The 19,625-nt window shown below is 46.5% G+C and overlaps 1 long non-coding RNA gene across 1 annotated transcript; it reads left to right on the plus strand.

The window, feature by feature from the left end:
- The first annotated feature begins 8,746 nt into the window (after positions 1 to 8,746).
- LOC149122805 (uncharacterized) lies at positions 8,747 to 19,160 on the plus strand. Its single transcript, XR_016219856.1, has 3 exons — positions 8,747 to 9,075; positions 9,216 to 9,678; positions 18,953 to 19,160. It is a non-coding gene; the product is annotated as an uncharacterized LOC149122805 (long non-coding RNA).
- The last annotated feature ends 465 nt before the right edge of the window (positions 19,161 to 19,625 follow it).

The following is a 19,625-nucleotide window of genomic DNA, read 5'->3' on the forward strand; positions in this document are numbered from 1 at the left end:
TGGAAGTGGCCTCCCTTTACAAAAATTCTCCTCCAGGCTTTCTTTCATTCTTTACTGCTTTACACCAGATATGACAGCTGAGGACAACTGCCTTTGAGAACCAGGTAAGATACACAATCTCACAGTGTAAAACCAAATAGCCAGAGTATAGGGAGGGGTCTTCCCTTCAAAGAGCAATTAGTCAAAGGGCCTCAAGTGTTGAACACTGTTTTCATCCTTACTGGTAGGAGGTTGCTGTGGTTCAGCTCATACCCACAAGTGAAAACTTTCAAATATTAGATGACCTTTTACAAGATACTTTCATGGCAGGGACACTAACCCACTGTTGGTGGGAATGCAAATTGGTTAAGCCACTATGGAAGTCAGTCTGGAGATTCCTCAGAAACCTGAATATAACTCTACCATTCAACCCAGCCATCCCACTCCTTGGAATTTACCCAAGGGAAATTAAATTGGCAAACAAAAAAGCTGTCTGCACCCTAATGTTTATTGCAGCTCAATTCACAATAGCTAAGAGCTGGAACCAACCCAAATGCCCATCAACAGTAGACTGGATAAAGAAATTATGGGATATGTACTCTTTAGAATACTATACAGCAGTCAAAAACAACGAAACCCGGTCATTTGCAACAAGATGGAGGAATTTGGAAAACATCATGCTGAGTGAATTAAGCCAATCCCAAAGGGACAAATATCATATGTTCTCCCTGATCAGCGACAACTAACTGAGCACCAAAGGGGAAACTTGTTGAAGTGAAATGGACACTATGAGAAACAGTGACTTGTTCAGTTCTTGTCCTGATGGTTGATGTACAGTGTAATACTTTATCCATTTTAGTATTTTTTTTGTTCTAGTACTATTGGTTGAACTCTGTAATTAACACACAATTATTCTTAGGTGTCTAAATTTAACTGAAAAGTGATCCCTGTTAGGAATTTGGAAAACATTATGCTGAGTGAAATAAGCCAATCCCAAAGGGACAAATACCACATGCTCTCCCTTATAGGTGACAACTAACTGAGCACCAAGAAGGAAACCTGTTAAAGTGAAATGAACACTATGAGAAACGGTGACTTGATCAGCCCTCATGCTGACTGTTGATGAGCAGCTTAATACGTTATCCCTCTTAGTATTTTTTTTGTTTGTTCTACTTAATACTTTTGGTTGAATACTGTAATCAATACACAATTATTCTTAAGTGCTGAAACTTAACTGAAAAGTGATTGCTGTTAAATATAAGAGTGGGAATAAGAGAGGGAAGAGATGTGCAATTCGGGACATGCTCAAGCTGACTTACCTCAAACGGTAGAGTTAGAAACATACCAGGGGATTTGAATTCAATCCCATCGAGGTGGCATGTACCAATGCCATCTCAATAGTCCCAGTGAACAATTTCTGTTCACAATTGATCATAATGATAGGACTAAGAACCAAAGGGATCACATAAACAAGAATAGTGTCTGCAAGTACTAGCTGATAGAATTAAAAAGGGAGAGAATGATCCAACATGGGAAGTGAGATACACAGCAGACCCATAGAATGGCAGATGTCCTAAACAACACTCTGGCCTCAGAATCAGCCCTTAAGGCATGTGGATGCAGCTGAAAAGCCCATGAGAGTATTTCAGGCATGGAAAGCCAAGACACTCTGGGGGGAAAAAAAAAACACCTAAATGAATGATCTCTGCGAGATCCCAGTGGAAAGAACGGGTCATCAAAGAAGGAGGTACCTTTCTCTGAAGGGAGGAGAGAACTTCCACTTTGACCATGGCCTTGTCCAAATAAGATCAGAGTCGGTGAACTCAAGGGGCTTCCATAGCCTTGGCAGCTCATGACAAGAGCCTAGGGTGATTACTGAGGCCATAAACAAGAGTGTCAATTTGTTAAGTCAACAACAGGAATCATTGTGCACTTACTCCTCGTGTAGGATCTCTGTCCTTAATGTGCTGTACATTGAGATTTAATGCTATAACTAGTACTCAAACAGTATTTTTCACTTTATGTTTCTGTGTGGGAGCAAACTGTTGAAATCTTTACTTAATGTATGCTAAACTGATCTTCTGTATATAAAGAGAATCGAGTATGAATCTTGATGTGAATGGAAGGGGAGAGGGAGCAGGAAAGGGGAGTGTTGCGGGTGGGAGCAAGTTAAGGGGGGGAAGCCATTGTAATCCATAAGCTGTACTTTGGAAATTTATATTCATTAAATAAAAGTTAAAAGAAAAAGAAAAAAAAGTTGAACTAAACTTGCTATAAGTAAGGCAGTAATTCAGGATGTGTTCTTATGGAAGAAAATGATCAAAAGCATTTGCCTTGGATTACTTTTTTAATGTTCATTTCTTTTCAGCTACTTGAAAGGCAGAGTGACAGTGAGACAAAGAGAGATGCTTCATCTGACAGCTAACTCTCCATATGCCCAGAACAGCTAAGGCTGGATTAGGCTGAATCCAGGAAGCTGAAAACTCATTTGAACCTCTTTCATGGGTGACAGGGGCCCAAGCACTTGAACCATCATCTGCTACTTCCCAGGATGCACTGGCAGGAAGCTAGATTGGAAGTGGAGGATCCAGACACAAAGTAGTACTCAGATATGGGCCAAGGACATCTCCAGGATGACCCAAGTCATTACACCACAACACTCTCACCCCTGGACTCTAAATAATGAACACCCATCTGTGATGAAATGTTTGCTAATCATTCACTATGATTAGAAGTGTAAAATGTGATGGTGCACAAAACTTAAAAGTGTCTTGGACCACAAATGAAAATCAAGTTAAAGATATGTTAGCAGATCTCAAAGTATATCTTTAGTTACCAGGTAAAAATATTCAATTATCAAAACCTAACTTAAAGCAGTTTTGAAATATTTGTAAATATGTCAGTTTGGTTGCATTTGTTAAGTTTATTAAATAGTTGCAAAATATTGAGGATGGCACTGTGGCATAGTGGACTAAGCCTCTGCCTGCAGTGTTGGAATGCCATACAGGTGCTGGTTCTTGTCCCCATTGCCCCTCTTCTGAGCCAGCTCGCTGCTATTGCCTGTGAAAGCAGTGGAAGATGGTCAAGGTACTTGGACCCCTGCACCTGCATGGGAGACCTGGAGAAAGCCACTGGTTTCTGACTTCAGATTGGCTAGGCTCCAGCTTTTGCACCCATTTGGGGAGTGAATCGCAAATGGAAGATCTCTCTGTCTCTCCCTCTGTCTGTATCTCTGCTTCTCAAATAAATAAATATATATTTAAAAATTAGCTGCAACATGCGTTTCATGTCTACATTAATGAGGATAATTACAACCATTACTAGCATACATATGTCAATCAAACTAAGTACTTCAACAAACTAAAAATAAGAAGTATATGAACAACCTGAAACCCAAGGGGAAAGAGGCAATATATCTAACCGTGTCCAAAGACTCTGCAGTGTTGTGATGTGAAGCCTGAGTTGCTGAAGTAGGAGTCTCCAAGTTTTGTTGTGGAGTAAGATCTCTGCTGAGCCAGAAACTATTAGCACGATTTCCAACGCTATGTGACACTACCGAAGTTTGCGTAGAAACAGTTTGCGTAGAAACAGACTTGGTTAATGTTCCAGTCTGTTGTTTCTCCAGGAGAAAATTTTTAGTTCTGAACTCTGCTAACACTTCATTAGCTCTGTGAAGATTGAAAGAACCAATGTTTAGTACTTCATTTTCCCCTTAATAATTCTTACATGAATTTCATTTTTTAAAAGTAAGAGTCAATGGGCATGCACAAATAACAGTGTTTTAATACTGAAAATGTGTCAGAGCACAGTTTCTGTATAATTAAGGCCTTTTAATTTTTTTTATTTTTATTTTTTTTTTATTTATTTAATGAGCATAAATTTCCAAAGTACAGTTTCTGGACCACAATAGCCTCCTCCCCCCCCCCCCGGTGTCTTCCCTCCCATCCACAACGCTCCCCTCTCCCACTCCCTCTCCCCTTTCCCTTCACATCAGAATTAATTTTCAATTATCTTTATATACAGAAGATCAATTTAGCGTATGTTAAGTAAAGATTACCACATTTTGCTCCTACACAGAAACATAAAGTGTAAAATACTATTTGAGTACTAGTTATAGCATTAATTAAACACCTAAGAGTAATTGTGTATTAATTACAGAGCTCAACCAATAGTTTTAAGTAGAATATAAAATGCATCTTTTGCATTGTTGTGGCTTCCCCCCGACCTCCCTCCCTCCCGTGGCCCTCCCCTCACCTATTTCCTCTCCCCTCCCCCCCCTTCATCACGTTTCATTTTCGGTTACCTTCATATACCGAAGATCGATTTAGTATATACTAAGCAGGGATTTCAACAGGTTGCACTCACACAACCGAACCAGGTATAGGGTATTGTTCGACTAGTAGTGTTGTATTTGAGTTTCATAGATAAACATATTAAGGACAGAGATCTTGCGAGGGGAGCATGAACCCAGTGACTCCCGTTGTTGATTTAACAATTGGCACTCTTATTTATGACGTCAGCAATCACCCGAGACTCTTGCTTTGAGCTGTCTAGGCTATGGAAGCCCCTTGAGTTCACCAACTCTGAATTTGTTTAGTCAAGGCCATATCACAGTGGAGGTTCCTTCCTCCCTTCAGAGAAAGGCGCCTCTCTCCTTGATGAAGGCCTTTTAATTTTTAAAGTTAAAAATTTCACAACGTGACTCAAACCCAGTACAAGGGAGAAGGATGCCTGTCAATGCTGTATGACTGATCCGGTGACATCTGCTTCCTCCCAAAAGGCTCTATTCTCAAAATCCTTGCGCATGCCATTAGAAATATTTTATTTAAATAACAATTCTGATATAATGGATGATGATTTCTTCGATGCTAGTAAACATTTTCTAATATATAAATATTTCAAAACATGTTTTGCCACTTAAATATATGAAACAGTAACTTTTTGAAAAGGATAGAAAACTAAGTTAGAGATTTAGAATACCACCAAAGACATTTTCAGGTGCTTACTTTCAACAGCCCTGCTTTTTTCACCCACTTTTTGGGAGAAATTAAGCAAATGCTTGATTTTTGGCATTGAGAGATAATTCAGAACAACAATGACTGTGGGGAATGAGATAGCCAAGTAAGTATTCAGCAACAACTAAAGCAGCCAGGAAGACGGTCAAAGGTGGGACTTGCTCTTTCTTTCTTCCAGACACTATACTTTCCTTCCTCTCTTTCTTAATCTTTCTCAAGGCCTCCTTTGGTGGTAATACCATTGATCACAATAAAGGATAGGTAACTAGACCAGTGCCATATTGTACCAGCAGGTGGAGGAGGGGGAGGGAGTGATGCTAGACACTTAAGTTGTAATCTTGAACTTAAGTTAACAGAGTTGTTAACATTTACGTAAATTGTTCTGCACTACAAATTCACTGGTAATTTCATTTACTAACATTATTTTACAAAATCACTTTGTCTAGGTAGATTATATCCTTACTAATCTCAGGAATCTGTTTCACTAAGAATTATGCTTTAGTGGCAAATTAGCGAATGTAAGCTATTGTCTGCGATTCTATGTTTTGACTTACTCATTCACTTGCTTTGAAAAAGCTTTTGCAACCTGAATGATCTCATCTTGTTTTCTTCTCAAATCTTCAAATCCCTCTAGAAGGAGTTGCTTATATTCCTCCAATTCTTTAGAAATGGCTTCCTGAGGAGCTTTCATTTTGGAGAGTTTAGATATCCCAACATGGATTCTGTGTTCTTTTTTGTATACTTTTTGAAATGTCATCACTCTCCATTAGATACTCGGAACTTTTTTGAGATGATGCTTTTTTCTAAAGCAAAATAAAAAGGTAATTTAAAAAATCATTAAAATATATATTAATGTTTTTATTTACTTCTTTTAGTTTTGAATCAGTGATTCTGAGAGAAATTTTAAAGTAAAAAACAAGCCAAAGTTTAAAATGTTTATCTTCAATACACATTGACTGAAATTTGAATTATAATGAAAATAATACCATTATTACATTACTACTCATGTAAATTTGTTATCAAAGAATATAAGCATTGATTAAAGTGAATAGCAATTAAAGCAACTAAAACTATACTATAATTCCTAAATTACAATTTGCCCCTTGAGGTTAATGAGAAATCACAATTGCTTCTTAGAAAATCTAAAAGGGTTTCAAGTCTTCTGCAGATACAGATTTTGAACACCACTGAACTCTTTCCAAAAAAGGACAGTTATTTTAAGTTATCTTTTCCTCCACTGTAGAAAATCTTGAAGATCTTTTTTTTCCTCTCCTCACCAAAATCTCATTTTCACCAGAAATAATCACATTCAGGTTTTCTCAGAAGGTAAAGTATACCTTCTCACAAGGTTTCAAATTTCAGGATTCCAATAATGCATTTAGGCTAAGCACCCGCCTTTGTGTGCCTATTATTTTGCAGTTCTGTTATTTGCACCCCATGTGCGTCCTTTGGAGGCTCCCAAGCCCTGACTAACCAGGAATCCCTCAGTCCCTCAAAGTGGATCACTGACCACAAAGATGCCTGAGGATCTCCAAGCCCTATCTTCTGTCCAAAAGAAAAAGGTAGGGTTTTGTGAGGCCGAAAGGAAGCGAAGGAAAACCGGACAAATGTAGCTCCTGCTCAAAGTGAAAAGTGTTTGGACAGATTAGCTTTTTTTTTTTTTTTTTTTTCTGCCAGGCATCCTGCCGAACTTTTTTTTCTCTCTTTTTTTTTTTTAAGAGAGAAGAGTTATTATTATTATTGTTTTGGTCTGATTTTTTTTTTCTCAGTTTCTTGGAAAGTGTGGGTATTTACCACCCCCGTGGGCCCTGGAATCAGGGCTGGGCCGTTTTGTGTTTTTCCCATCCCTCCACATCCCTGACCGCCTCTGTCCCCACCTCACCCTGTCAAAAGCCCAGCTCCAGGCGGCTCCCGACGACACATCCTACTCTGGCCCTCTTGTCCGCTAGCTCAGGATCCCCCACCCCAGCCTCCCTGAGAGCCAGAAATCTTAACTTAACCGCCCCCCTCCCCCAAGGACCACTGCCTCCTGGCTCGCCCCCCACTCCGAGCGCCGCCAGGGCTCAGCCGCCTCCCCTCCCTCCTGAAGGCTTGAATTTGCACACTTGCTTGGCACCGCGCCGCGAGCCCCCTGGGCCCAGCGCCTGGCGGGGCTCGGGCAGAGTCGGCCTCCCGGGCCCTCGTCCCCCGCCGCCGCCGCCGCAGTGCCCACCTCCTCGCAGCAGCCGAGCGCTGCCAGAGTCCGGTTACCTGTTCCGCGGGGCCGCGGACACGTGCGGAGGTCGCGGTGACGCCGCAGCCCCCTCTGGAGGCACAGCGCGACCCGGACCCTCAGGTGAGGAGCTGCGCGCTTGGGTGGGTGGGATGCCGGGTAGGGGGTCCCGGGGGAGCTCTGAGGGCTCGCGGGGGTCCAAGGCCGGCGCAGAGGTGGGGTGCTGTGTGTCCTCCCTTACGAACTGAGACGGGGTCGGTCACGGGGGCCAGTTCTCGTGAGGCAGCGGCGCCTTTCCCGGTCTGGCGAGGAGGCGACAGCCGGCCGAGGGGAGACCGCCGCCAACGGGAAGTCGCGTGGCAGCGCCCACGCGTCCGTGCGCGCGGACACCCGTTCCTCCAAACGGAGCTTGACCGCTCCTCGGACATCCGCGGAATCCGCACTTAAAGGGCTTAACGGGCAGCGCCTCAGGGGACTCCATGCTGGAGAAAGTGGTTCCGCCACCGCCCCACCCCCCACCCCCCAAACCAGAGCTGCGGCTCCAGCTCCCGGAGGTGCGGGCGTGGGCTCCAGCGTTGCCCACCGTGAAACACACGTTCACGCAGGCTTCCTGCTGGCAGCCCCGCGTGGACGCCTCGCTTTGCAGGTCTGTCCTCTCGGGAGCGCAGACCTCGGCGTTCGAATGCGTGGCCCCCGCCCGGCAGCCCCGGGCCCCGCGGCGCGGCCGCCCGGGTGTACCTGGGCGCTTGTGCGTGTGCGCACACGCGGGAGTGGCGGGACGTCCCCGAGGCTTCCTTCGTGGCCGAGACGGGGCCGGACTCCGCCGGGAGGGGCTGGTCCGGCGGCCGCCGGCGGCTCCCCCGCTACCTGTGGGGCCCCCGACCAGGCTCAGACCCCTCGGCGGGCTCTAGGGGCGCTTTCCTGGGCTGGCTGGGAGAGTTGTGACAGGAGTGCGTGTGGGAGGCTCCGCTCTCGCTGCGGTCCGCTCCGCCCGCACGCCGGGCCGGGAGGTCGCGCCGCTTTGCAGCTGCCGCTGCCCCTTTGATCCTGGCCAAAGGCCAGCGGGCCCGCGGTTGCGGGGCAGGTAATGCCGAGGTGTCCCGGGAAGTGCGGACGCGCGGCCGGCGCGGTGAAGGCCCAGCTGAGGCCGCGGCGGCCGCCGGGGAGGGAAGCTCCTTTGGCGGGGGAGCGCGGCTGCGAGGACGGGAAAATGAGGGCACCCCTCCGGGGCTTTGTTGTGCGGAGGGTTCTGGCTCCGGGCTGCACGCGGGACCCGGGCTCCAGGACGCCCCTCGCCCCCACCCTGGGCATCCTTCGTGGGGCTGCCCCTTCCAGGGCCTCCGGCTCACCCACCCCGGAGCAGCCCAATCCGCCCGGACCAGGTGGCTGGTTCTCCAGGTGTTTCCACCAGGGAGGTCCCTGGCAGTCGGAGGCAGGATTGCGTTCCTGGCCCAGACGCCTCGGGCCCCCAGCAAGACCACGTACGTGTGCGCCGCGTCTTTAAAGGTCTCCCCCTTAGAAAAACTGAAAGTAGAGAAAGAAAGGAAGCAATTTCCGAGCAGATGCGTGACCACCCCTTCTCGCACACTGCCCGGCCTCGGGCTCCGGGGTCCCGGGAGCCCCCACCCGCGTCCAGGCCCCCGGGCGGCGCGGCGCGCGAGGTATCAGCTCGGACTAGGACACTGACACGCCCGGCGCCTCCTCTTCCCCGGGTTCCCGGTATTCCGGGCCGCTCGGCACGCCCCCTCCCGTTGCCCTGCGTCCCGCGCGGCGCGCTCACCCCCGAGGGGCCCTGCAGCCTCGCCTTGCGCAGTGGGCTGCAGCCCTGCGGGGAGAGACAGTGACCCTGCTTTGCTCGGGAGGAGCCAGGCAGGCTTGGGCGGCGCGGGAGAGGGCTGGGTGCGCGTGGGGGCGCCGTGGAGGAGGGGAGGCTGCAGGAACCCCCGGGAAGGCCCCCGGGCGGTCTGACTTGTTCTCCTCTCTCCTTGTCCTCCTGTCCCCCGTTGCAGTCGCAAAGACCGCGGACCGAGACGCGCTCGGGTGGAGAATATGTGATCCCCTTGGTGTCTGTGCGGAGGACTTCGCTTCGGGGAGGGAAGAGGAGGGCTCGGCTCGCTCTCTGGAGGCTCGGCATGCGGAGTTTCGCTGAGGCGGCACCAGGGTTGTGCCAGCCCGCGCCAGAGCCAGCGGGGCCGAGGAGAGTGGGACCGAGCTCCAGGGAGCCGTGGCTTGCAGGCGGCGTGGAGAAGGACAGCGTGAGCGCGTCCACCAGCAGTACAAGTGCGTGGCGGAGATCGGGGAGGGCGCCTACTGGAAGGTGTTCAAGGCCCACTACCTCAAGAATGGAGGCCGGTTCGTGGCGCTGAAGCACAGGCAGGTGCTGACTGGCGAAGAAAACATGCCGCTCTCTATCATCCGCGAGGTGGCGGTGCTGAGGCACGTGGAGACCTTGGAGCACCCCAAGGTGGTCAGGTGAGCCTGGGGGTCCGCGCCATCAGGGGCCCGGGGAGGTGCGGGCTTCACCGGTGCCATGCAGCCAGTGCTTTCTCCTCGACCGCCCCGAGAGCCTTTCGGGGGAGGCCTCGGGGGCAGAACCAACCGACCTGAGACCCCCGCGCCAGACCCCACGCGTTTCCCTGCCTTCGGGGGATTCCCGCCCCCCCCCCCCCCAGCTACTGCAAAGGAGAGGGAGCAGGTTGTCCATGTGATAAGCGAGGAGGAGGAAACTGCTAGGATGGAGCCTTGCACAAATGAGGTCTTTAAAAATGCAGAAACGGATAAGAATATGTTTGCTAATCACACCCAGTTTCTCTGCATTGAAGTTGCACAATGAGCATGGCTTACTGATGATCAGGGGAGTCGCCCAGTTGCAGACAGCATCCTCCCAAAGCTGTCAACCTTCTTGTCCCTGCCACTTCTCTCTGGGCTGGCATAGCCCCTGGACCACCGCTACCAAGGGCTGGGTGTCCAAGGTGGCTTTCGATTCTCAATGCTCTTTGTCCTTGCTTTTCCTGGGTGACAGGCAGGAGTGGGGGACAGCAGTCAGTCCCTGAAGTCTCTGCTGTGCAGTGACCGGTATTAAAGCTATTAAATGAAACTCTGTGTGTGTGTGTGAGAGAGAGAGAGAGAGAGAGAGAGAGAGAGAGAGAGAGACTGACTTAGGAGAATGGTGTTTTCTTGGTGATCCTGGAATCGCCCCTTGCGTAGTTGACTGTGTGCATGTTTGTGCCATCCTTTTCAGAGGAGCTGCATGGCTTCAGGTCACAAGGAATGCATGGAGGCAGAGCCGGTTGTGGTTTTTACTCTTCTGGTCTCTTCACATGTTGGGGGAAGGAGGTCTTGGAACCTCCTTCCCTTCTCCTTCCCCGAGGCACTGTGCTCAACGCTTATGTGCCTACTGTGTGCACTGCGGGTGCAGTGATGTAAATAAGCATGGCTAAATATTTTTGTGAAAAGTAAGTTTAACGTTAGTCCACAAAACGGAGCGACTCAAGAATGACCTGAAATACCAAACCCTGGACAGGCTCAGGGAGACCGGGTGGCTGCAGTCTTCCTGGGAGGTTCTGACTTGCCTCTTCTTACCCTAGGCTGGGTGATTGGTGTAGTGTTTTGTTCCCAAGACAGTGAAGATTCAGGCTGGAAGGCAGCAGAGAATCATAAATACATCAATAGGGTAGTAAATGGCTGTAAAGATAGGACTCCATTATACCTTTTCATCAGCTTGTCAGGGTGGAGGTTGAAAGATAAAGAAACTGGGAGAACAGGTGTTTCGGGAGATGGGCTTATGTATTAAAGCAACAGGTTACCTTTTCTTTGTGTTTTTGAAAAAAAAAATACCCCTGGAGGGTATGTTTGTTGGTATCAGAGTGGGTATAGAGGGGACAGTTAGCTCCCTCTAACTTAGTACTTTCCCTAGGGTGTCACCTAAGCTCTTCCCAAAGGGTGAATTCACCAGTAGAATTTTGCGACCAAGATTTTTGATTTTGTCTTTTGCCTACAGAGTGTGCCATCAGAGGCAACTGCCACATCTGTCCTTCCAACATGGGGGTGTTACAGAGGCACACTGGTGGTACTAACACTGTTGTTAACAAAGGCAGGACTCGCTCTCCTGACGGAGGAAGCGTGCTTGCGCCCCTGTGCTGGGGCTCCTCTGTCCTACTCACAGGGTGAAACCTGCCGAGGCTGGTGTGTCTTCAGAGATTTCTCACTGAGCCACAGCTAAGATTCTGCACTGTGAACGTCAGGAGGATTTACCTAATGAATCAGAAGACACATTTTCTAAGATTGTCTTTACCTGTTGAGCGGTGCAGTGCCACCCACCCCTTGGAGTTGGTGAGGGTCAAGTGAGATGGTGTGTGTGAAAACACTTTGTGCATTTAGAAGCACTTCGGGTGTCTACATGTTGTTTGTGTTCCTGAAGCTTAGTGAGATGCCTTTGCCCAGAACAGGTTCCCAGCAGGTATCAGTGCACCTGACCTTTTTTTTTTTTTTTTTTTTTTTTTTTTGTCCAAGAACGAATCATATTCAGACCCTTACATTACAGGCTTTGGAGCCAAAGAAGCTGCTTGAGTACAGTTAGCCTGTAGTTTGTCCACAAAGGCTGCCAGTCACATGCCATGAAACTCAGTGACACTTGAGGAAATTATTGATATCACCCTCACGAGCTACAGATCTCTGCTCCTGTTTCATTTCCTTCCTGTTTTTTCTTCCACCTCTGCCTTGGGATGACCATTGGCTCCCATGACCACCTGGCCACACTGAGCAGTAATGGGTTTCAGAGGTGGCTACTCTGTTCAGGCAGAGTCAGGAAATCAAGGACAGGTGATGGCAGTTCTTCTTTTCCTAGAGAGAGAGAGAGATGCCAGAGTTTGACCCCAAGCCTGTGATTTGTTGCTGCCCCCAGGATCAGCTTTACAGGCTGATGCTTGGTTCTTCAAATGTTTCTTAAAAGGGCAGATGCCTTTATAAGTGCTTCCAAGTCATAAGTAATTGATTGTAATTACAGGCCCTCCCCACAGATAGTTAAGACTCTAAGCTTGAAGGAGCATAATAAACATATTAGTTTTTTTTCCCAAAAGTTTAAGATTTAATTTTGATGGACTTGCCAGGAGCACTGACTTGTTTCTGCTGGCACCGACACAGCCTGCGTGCACAGAGACAAGGATTGGAAGTTCTTGCTTACCTATTCTTGATGTGCCCCAGGCCTGTGCTTGATTAGCCAGTTAGTGTCCAGGGTGTAAATTTACTTCTATTTAACAGTTGCTAACCCAAATCCTAGAGCCCTTGGCAGAGTCAGGCTTAAGCATGAAGCTGAGTTGGAGCTCCTGCGCTCCACTTATGGATTGTGTTTTATGTCCTACGATGGAGAGAGAGAGAAAGAGAGAGAGAGAGAGAGAAAGAGAGAGAAAGAGAGAGTCTGGTTTATCCAGTGCTGCACCTTATTTGTTGGTAGATTACTCGGGTTAAGGTCTGTGGACCAAATGTCCCTGAGAACACAATGTCAAAACTGATGAGTTTCATTATTTCTTTTGTATTTCACTGTTCAGGTTAACTCAAAGAGGAGTTTGAGTCTTTGCTTGGCCTTTCTTCCTCTCTCTCTCTTTTTTCTTTGACAGGTAGAGTTATAGACAATGAGGGAGAGAAAGAGAGAAAGGTCTTCCTTCTGTTGGTTCACTCCCTTAATGGCCGCTATGGCTCGCACTGCACTGATCCAAAGCCAGGAGCCGGGTGCTTCCTCCCGGTCTCCCATGCAGGTGCAGGACCCAAGCACTTGGGCCATCCTTCACTGCCCTCCCAGGCCACAGCAGAGAGCTGGCCTGGAAGAGGACCAACCGGGACTAGTACCCCGCACCCCCACCGGGACTAGAACCTGGGGTGCCAGCACCACAGGCGGAGGATGAGCCTAGTGAGCTGCAGCACCAGCCATCTTTTTAAAATTTTTAAAATCTCAACAGAGTTATTCACTTTTATGTCACACATTGGAAATTCCCCTTGTTTATTTTCAGAGGCTGTTCTGTGGCATGACTGCCCTCTTACATTTAAAATTTTGTCCCATGTGCTCTGTTTAACTCATTAAGAAGTTCTGTCTACAGCAAGGAAATAGTTCTCATTAAGGAGCCCTAACCTCTGCTGGATTCTCTTTTCTTTGCTTCCTTTTATTGCTAAGTGATCTCATAATTTCAGTGTTAGGCATTCCTAATGATTAGTACAAAATTTACTTTTCCTAAAGTACTTTTATTTTTAGAAGGTATAAAGGACAAAGTTGGAAACAGTAACACACTTAGCAACAGAACAAGAAAAACAAAAGACTGCATTGCAAGGACCGACTTAAACTTTAGAGTACTGGCTTATTTAAGAACTTTTTAGTGGAAACCAAGAGACTATCTGGGTAGTTTCATATTGAGAGTTTTAAATGATGCAGTATACATTCCAACCATGTAGAACCACTTAAAGAGGGTATTAAATAGCCTTGGGTAAAAATGGGATGTTTTCTTATTGAGCCATGAGAAACCAAGAGACATATTTAAAGACTGGGTTTAGGAGAGACTCCTGGAGCTAATCTGAGAGTGAAGTGCATGTACTTATGTAAGTCCCTTAAAGATTAGAGAGCATATGTCTTGGTAATAAAACTCTTCCTTTACACAATAACACACTAAACATTTGTGACTTCCTGCTAGGAATTACAAATTGTTTTAAGCCCATAGGACTTAATCAGCAGTTATTTAGTTAACTAGTAGCTCATTAGACTGGAACCAGTGCCAGCGTGTTTTCCACTAAGTCAGTCAGTTTTGAAGGGACATTATTTTAGAAGCATCACTCTAGTCCTCAAATGTAGGCTGACTCAGGATCTCAAGCGCTGCATAGGCTCAGTTGACTCAGTGATACCAATTCCAGACCTAGAAATTGGGGCTTTTGAGACAGGTCAAGAGAAGCATCTCTGTCTATGAAAGATGGAATAGGCTTTTATTTTTCATGTCAGTTGATATAAAATTAAAAGGTGGTGTTATCACTAGGCAAATAGAGAATGGTATAGAGATGTGTCCATGTCTCTGAAAGGACAGTTTGCTTATTAAAAAAGGAAGAAAGTGGAGGGAGATGAACTAAGCTGAGGTAAAGATGAGAAAACCTGGGGTAGCAATTAAGTTTCTTGGCAACTTCAGAATCTAAAACCTGGTGAAGTGAAAGTAGGTAAAAAATGTGGCATGTCTAGAAGGCCCTCCACCCACTGCTTGCTGAATCAATAAACCTAGAATGTTGTTTAACTTGCTAATTTCTGCACACCTGAGAACTTGTGAGCTTTGAGGAAAAGCTAAATGAGTTAATATTTGGCATCAGTCAGTCTCTCAGCTTCTGGAAAGATCTTGGAAACTAAGAATCATCTCCCACAATTCTCCCAGTATCTATGTCTGATGCAGAGTTGTGCTACAGGCTGGGGAGGGAGGGGAGGCAAGAGCAGAGGCAGGTGATTTCTAGAATGTCCTCTGGGCTCCTTGTGCTCCATGGCCTTCCCTCTCTTGGCTTCCTGTCTGTGGCATCCTCTTGTCCCCCTCTGCTGGGGCTCCCTCTTACCTCCTCTGACGTTCTCTTTCCTTTCTGTGACACTCAGCATCAATGCTCTTCTGCTTTGACTGGGAGTCCAAGGTCTAAGCAGGAGACAGAAACCACACCTGTGATTTTAATAGAGAACTTAATGAAAGAATTGCTGGAGTAGAGGTTTGGTGCAGCAGTTTAAGCCATTGCTCAAGACACCTGCATTTTACTCCAGAGTGCCTGGGTTCCAGTCCCAGCACCACTTCTGATTCCAGCTCCCTGCTAATTGCACTCCAGAAGGCAGCAGGTGATGGCTCAAGTACCTGGATTCCTGATACCCACTCTGGAGACCTGGATTGAGTTCTGGCTCCTGGCTTTGACCTGGCTTATCATTTAGGGAGGGAAAAGTAGATTGGGCAATCAGTCTGTCTCTGTCTTGCCTTCAAATATTAATTCACTGATTAAAAATGAAGCCTTTCCAACAAGAGCAAAGTTATTAGCTAGTAAGCAGGAGTGGCATAGCATACAGGAAGATGTCCCAGAGTAGGGGCCAGTGTGGTGATATAACTGGTAAAACATTGTCTGCAGTGTGGGCATGCTGTATGGGCTCCAGTTTGAGTCCTGGATGCTCTACATCTGGTCCTGCTCTACGTTATGACCCAGGAAAACAGTGGCAGATGGCCCAAGTCCTTGGAATCATGCACTCATCTTGGAGACCTGGAAGAAGTGCCAGGCTCTTGGTTTCAAATCAGCTCAGGTCTGTCCATTGTAGCCATTTGAGGAGTGAACCAATGGATGGAAGACTCACTCTGTCTCTTCCTCTGCCTCTCTGTAAATATGCCTTTCAAATACATGAATAAATCCTTTTTTCAAAAAAGAAATTACCCCAGAGTAGCCAATGCAGGGAACAGCCTTGCTGGAAAGCAAGCTAGAATGAACCAGTGCCTTCTGCCTCTTCCAGCCCTGCAGTTTCCCCACCTCCACCCCTTCTATGTGGAGCCTCACACTGAGCAGATGGCCAAGGAGCTGGTGATGTTTGCAAGGATGGCCCCAGCTTTACAGAGCAGAGTACAGAAGGCATGGAGCAATGAGGTGGCAGCTGGGTAACTGGGCCCCTCTCACCACCAGCAGGTGCTCCTGTGACCAGGGTCATGCGACCAGCCAGCAGCTATGGTGCTAAATCTCAGCCCCACAAAATTCCTTGTGCCACCCCCAGAGAGAAAGAAGCTTTCACAATCTGAGTTGCGATTGAAAATACAAAGTCTCTTCTGTCCTGCCCACCATTCTGCCATGACTACCAGATCTGGCTTCCCTCAACATGGCTTTCTCCTCCTAGTGTTAGAATGCCTAAGTCTGTGTCCTAGAGATGATTGCCCCAAACCTTTCTGCTCTGCCCCCACCTCCATAACAGACTTCCTGATGGAAGGGCCTTCTACCCTCTACCTGTTGTCCCTTCCTCCCCACCAGCCTTGCATCTTGTCTTTGTATTTTGTAATTCACGTGTGCTTGTGTAAAGGGCGTGTTTCAAATTGGATAAACAATAGGAGTCTTCACCTCAGAAAAGCACACACAGATGCTGCTTTGGTACACAGTCCCTGTGATTCCTTGACACCCTCCACATCCTGGCTGTGGACCCTCCAGGGGCCAGCTATCTGGAGGGCATGGTCACTCTTGATCCAGACATCAAGATCCAAAAGTTCCCTGTCTTAATACAGCTGGCCCTGGATCACCAGCTACTGTGGAGGTTGGCTCATTCTTTGACAATGCTTTGTGTTCCTTAGATTGTTTCTTTATTATGCCAGACATTGGTGGCTTTTGTTTTTTACTTCTAAATTTAAAAATTGTTTCTTTGAGAGGCACAGAGAGAGAGAGGAAACACACACACACAGATAGATTTGAGAGATCTCCCTTGCACTGCTTACTCCAAATGCCCACAATTGCTGGGGCTGGGCAGGGGCCAGAGCCAGAATCTGGCAATGCAATCTAGGTCGGTCATGTGGCTGACATGCACCGGACCACTTGACTGACTACTGCATCTTACCAGGGTACACATTAGCAAGAAGCTAGGATAGGTGGCAGAGTCAGGACTTGAACCCAGGCCAACTGACAGTGGGGGTAGTCATTTTAACCTGTTAGGAAGAACACCCAGCCTTGGTGGCTTTCACTGACCTATACGTTAATGCATTGATGTTTCAGTTTTTCAGCTCTCATAAACACTGTGTGGAGGAATTATGTCTCTCCCTCCTTTCCTTTCTGTGCATCACACAGTATTTGCACTTAAAACTTTTATTTGTCTATCTATCTTTCTATTTATTTATTTATTTGAAAGCAGAGTTACAGAGAGTGTGAGAGAGAGAGGGGGATTTAGAAAGAGAGGGAGAGAGAGAGAGAGGGAGAGATCATTCATCTGCTGGTTCACTCCTTGAATGGCCTCAATGGCCCAAGCTGGGCCAGTCTGAAGCCAGGAGTCAGAAGCTTCTTCCTGGTCTTTCACATGGATGCAGGGGCCCAAGGAATTGGGCCATCTGCTGCTGGTTTCCCAGGTGCATTAGCAGGGAGCTGGATCAGAAGTGATGCAGCTGGAACTCCAACTGGCACCCACGTGGGATCCTGGCACTGCAGGCAGTGGTTTTACCTGCTAAGCCACAGTGTCCACTCCCTAGTATTTGCCTTCCTAATAAGAAGCAACAAATAAAACCTATTCATGAATAAGCATCCACTGAAGAATATTCCTGACCATTTATCCACATGACATGAATTTTCACACATCTTCTGTCAAGTAATCAATCTTTCTTCTTTGGAAACTATTGCACAATGCCTACTTGTGACCTTGTGACTGATCAGACCAGTGCTCATCCTAATCAGTGGTGAGTTGGTCGGTTCCATGGCATTTCAGGAAACACAAGTTGGTGCCAATCAGCATCGTGTGCAAAGTCTTTTCTCAGGCCCCAGTGGCTGAGCCAGGGGTTCATTGTCAAACCCGGGAGGCTGCACCTTGCAGGGATGACACATCCTGGCTGGGCTTGGTGTGGCTCCTGCTGTCTGTCCCACACCTTTTCCCATCAGGACACTGGTGGTCCACAGTCTTTCCCCACCTCTCCCTGCCTGCCTTGCCTCATTCCGCATCTGAAGCTGAAGTGAAATTCAGTATCTTATCAGCGAAATGAGGACCTAATAAAGGCAAGACTCAGTTATCATTTCTTGTTAACAAGCATTAAAGTAAAATGGTACTTATTGACATATGAAGTTAAAATGAGAAAATAGGGGGAATTTTGAACACTGATATTGTCCTCTGATTACTTAACTGTGTGAGTTGGGCCTGTTTACCTCAGATTTGAGCTTCCACTTGATTCTTGTGTAGACTTAAGGAAATCATCAAAGAGTATTGTGAAGACATGTGAGACAACTTGGTTACTTGGCAGAGCAATGTGGCATGAAGGAGGGAGAAGGATGGGAACACCAGGCAGGGTCAGCCTTGGTAAATCTCTGAGTACTCTCACATGAAGGCAAAGCAGAGAACTGGGATTAAGAGGGCAGTAGGATCCAGTCTGTAGTTCATTGTAATTTTATTTTTAAAAAGCCTCTCAAACTCTTCAAATAAATAGAAAATATATTAATTAGTCTAGTTCCCCTTTAACAAATGTAGTTTTAAATCTTCATCCAATGTGAGAAAGCCAATAATTCTGAATTTTGCTGTTTATATCTTCCCTAAAAAGAATTGCTCTGGATTTAAGAAATGAACTCAGACTTAATATGCCTTACTTGATTTAGGTAATTTTTTAAAAAAATCTATATCATTTAGGTATTCATATTTACTGCTAGCAGTGTGTGTGTGTGTGTGTAGACAGAATAGCTCTGTCTAAAAGAATTAACACAATACCATGCTATCCATTGAACTGCCTGTTTTCAAACTTGCTTTTGACTGGTATCAGGGACTCTATATTGTTCCCCACTCCCTAACTTGTTAGGGCGGTGGTTATAGCTAACCTGCTTGTGCAGAGAGTGGAGCTCTTATTTGTGAGACTGAAATCTATGGGTGTTCTGATAGTTTGTCTATGTAACCAATCCTCATTGAAAATTTTTTAAAATGGAGACTCTAAATAAACAACATTCTTGGGGGCTGGTACTGTGGCACAGCAGGGTAAAGCCTGGCCTGAAGTGCTGGCATTCCATATGGGTGCTGGTTCTAGTCCAGGCTCCTCCACTTCTGATCCAGCTCTCTGCTATGACCTGGGAAAGCAGTAGAAGATAGCCCAAGTTCTTGGGCCCCTGCATCTGTGTGGGAAGACCTGGAAGAAGATCCTGGCTCCTGACTTCAGATCAGCACAGCTCCGGCCATCGCAGCCATCTGAGGAGTGAACCAGCAGATGAAAGACCTCTCTCTCTCTCTCTCTCTCTCTCTCTCTCTCTCTCTCTCTCTCTGTAAATCTTTCAAATCAAATAAATAAAATAAATCTTTAAAAAAAAATAAACAACATTCTTTACAGATAAGTTCTCCCATATGTTGTCAAATTCAATTCTAACAGAATTTGATGTATTCCGCTTATTTCACTGGATGAGGACTCTGACAATGGTACTGTAGTTTTCCATACTTCACTTATCATTTACCACTATATTAACTTTCTTTTGTGAATTCACTCTGTAAGTAATTAACAATCATGAAATTAACTTTCTGTTGTGTCCTGTGTGTCCTTCCAACAAATTGATAAATCTGGCATTGTTCCCAAGGACCTTGGACACCAGTGATCAATGTGGTTTCCTATGTGAAGATTCCGAGCTGTCTAGTTCTTTCTATTAATTAGGGAAGATCCAGGAGAAGGGAGATGGACACATTTTCACAAAATGTAAAATTATTCCAAGACATGAAAAACATTGCTTCTTATAAAGGT

This window comes from Oryctolagus cuniculus, chromosome 13 (assembly GCF_051225735.1).
Source record: "Oryctolagus cuniculus isolate XC-2025 breed Fujian yellow rabbit chromosome 13, ASM5122573v1, whole genome shotgun sequence".
Classification (NCBI taxonomy): domain Eukaryota; kingdom Metazoa; phylum Chordata; class Mammalia; order Lagomorpha; family Leporidae; genus Oryctolagus; species Oryctolagus cuniculus.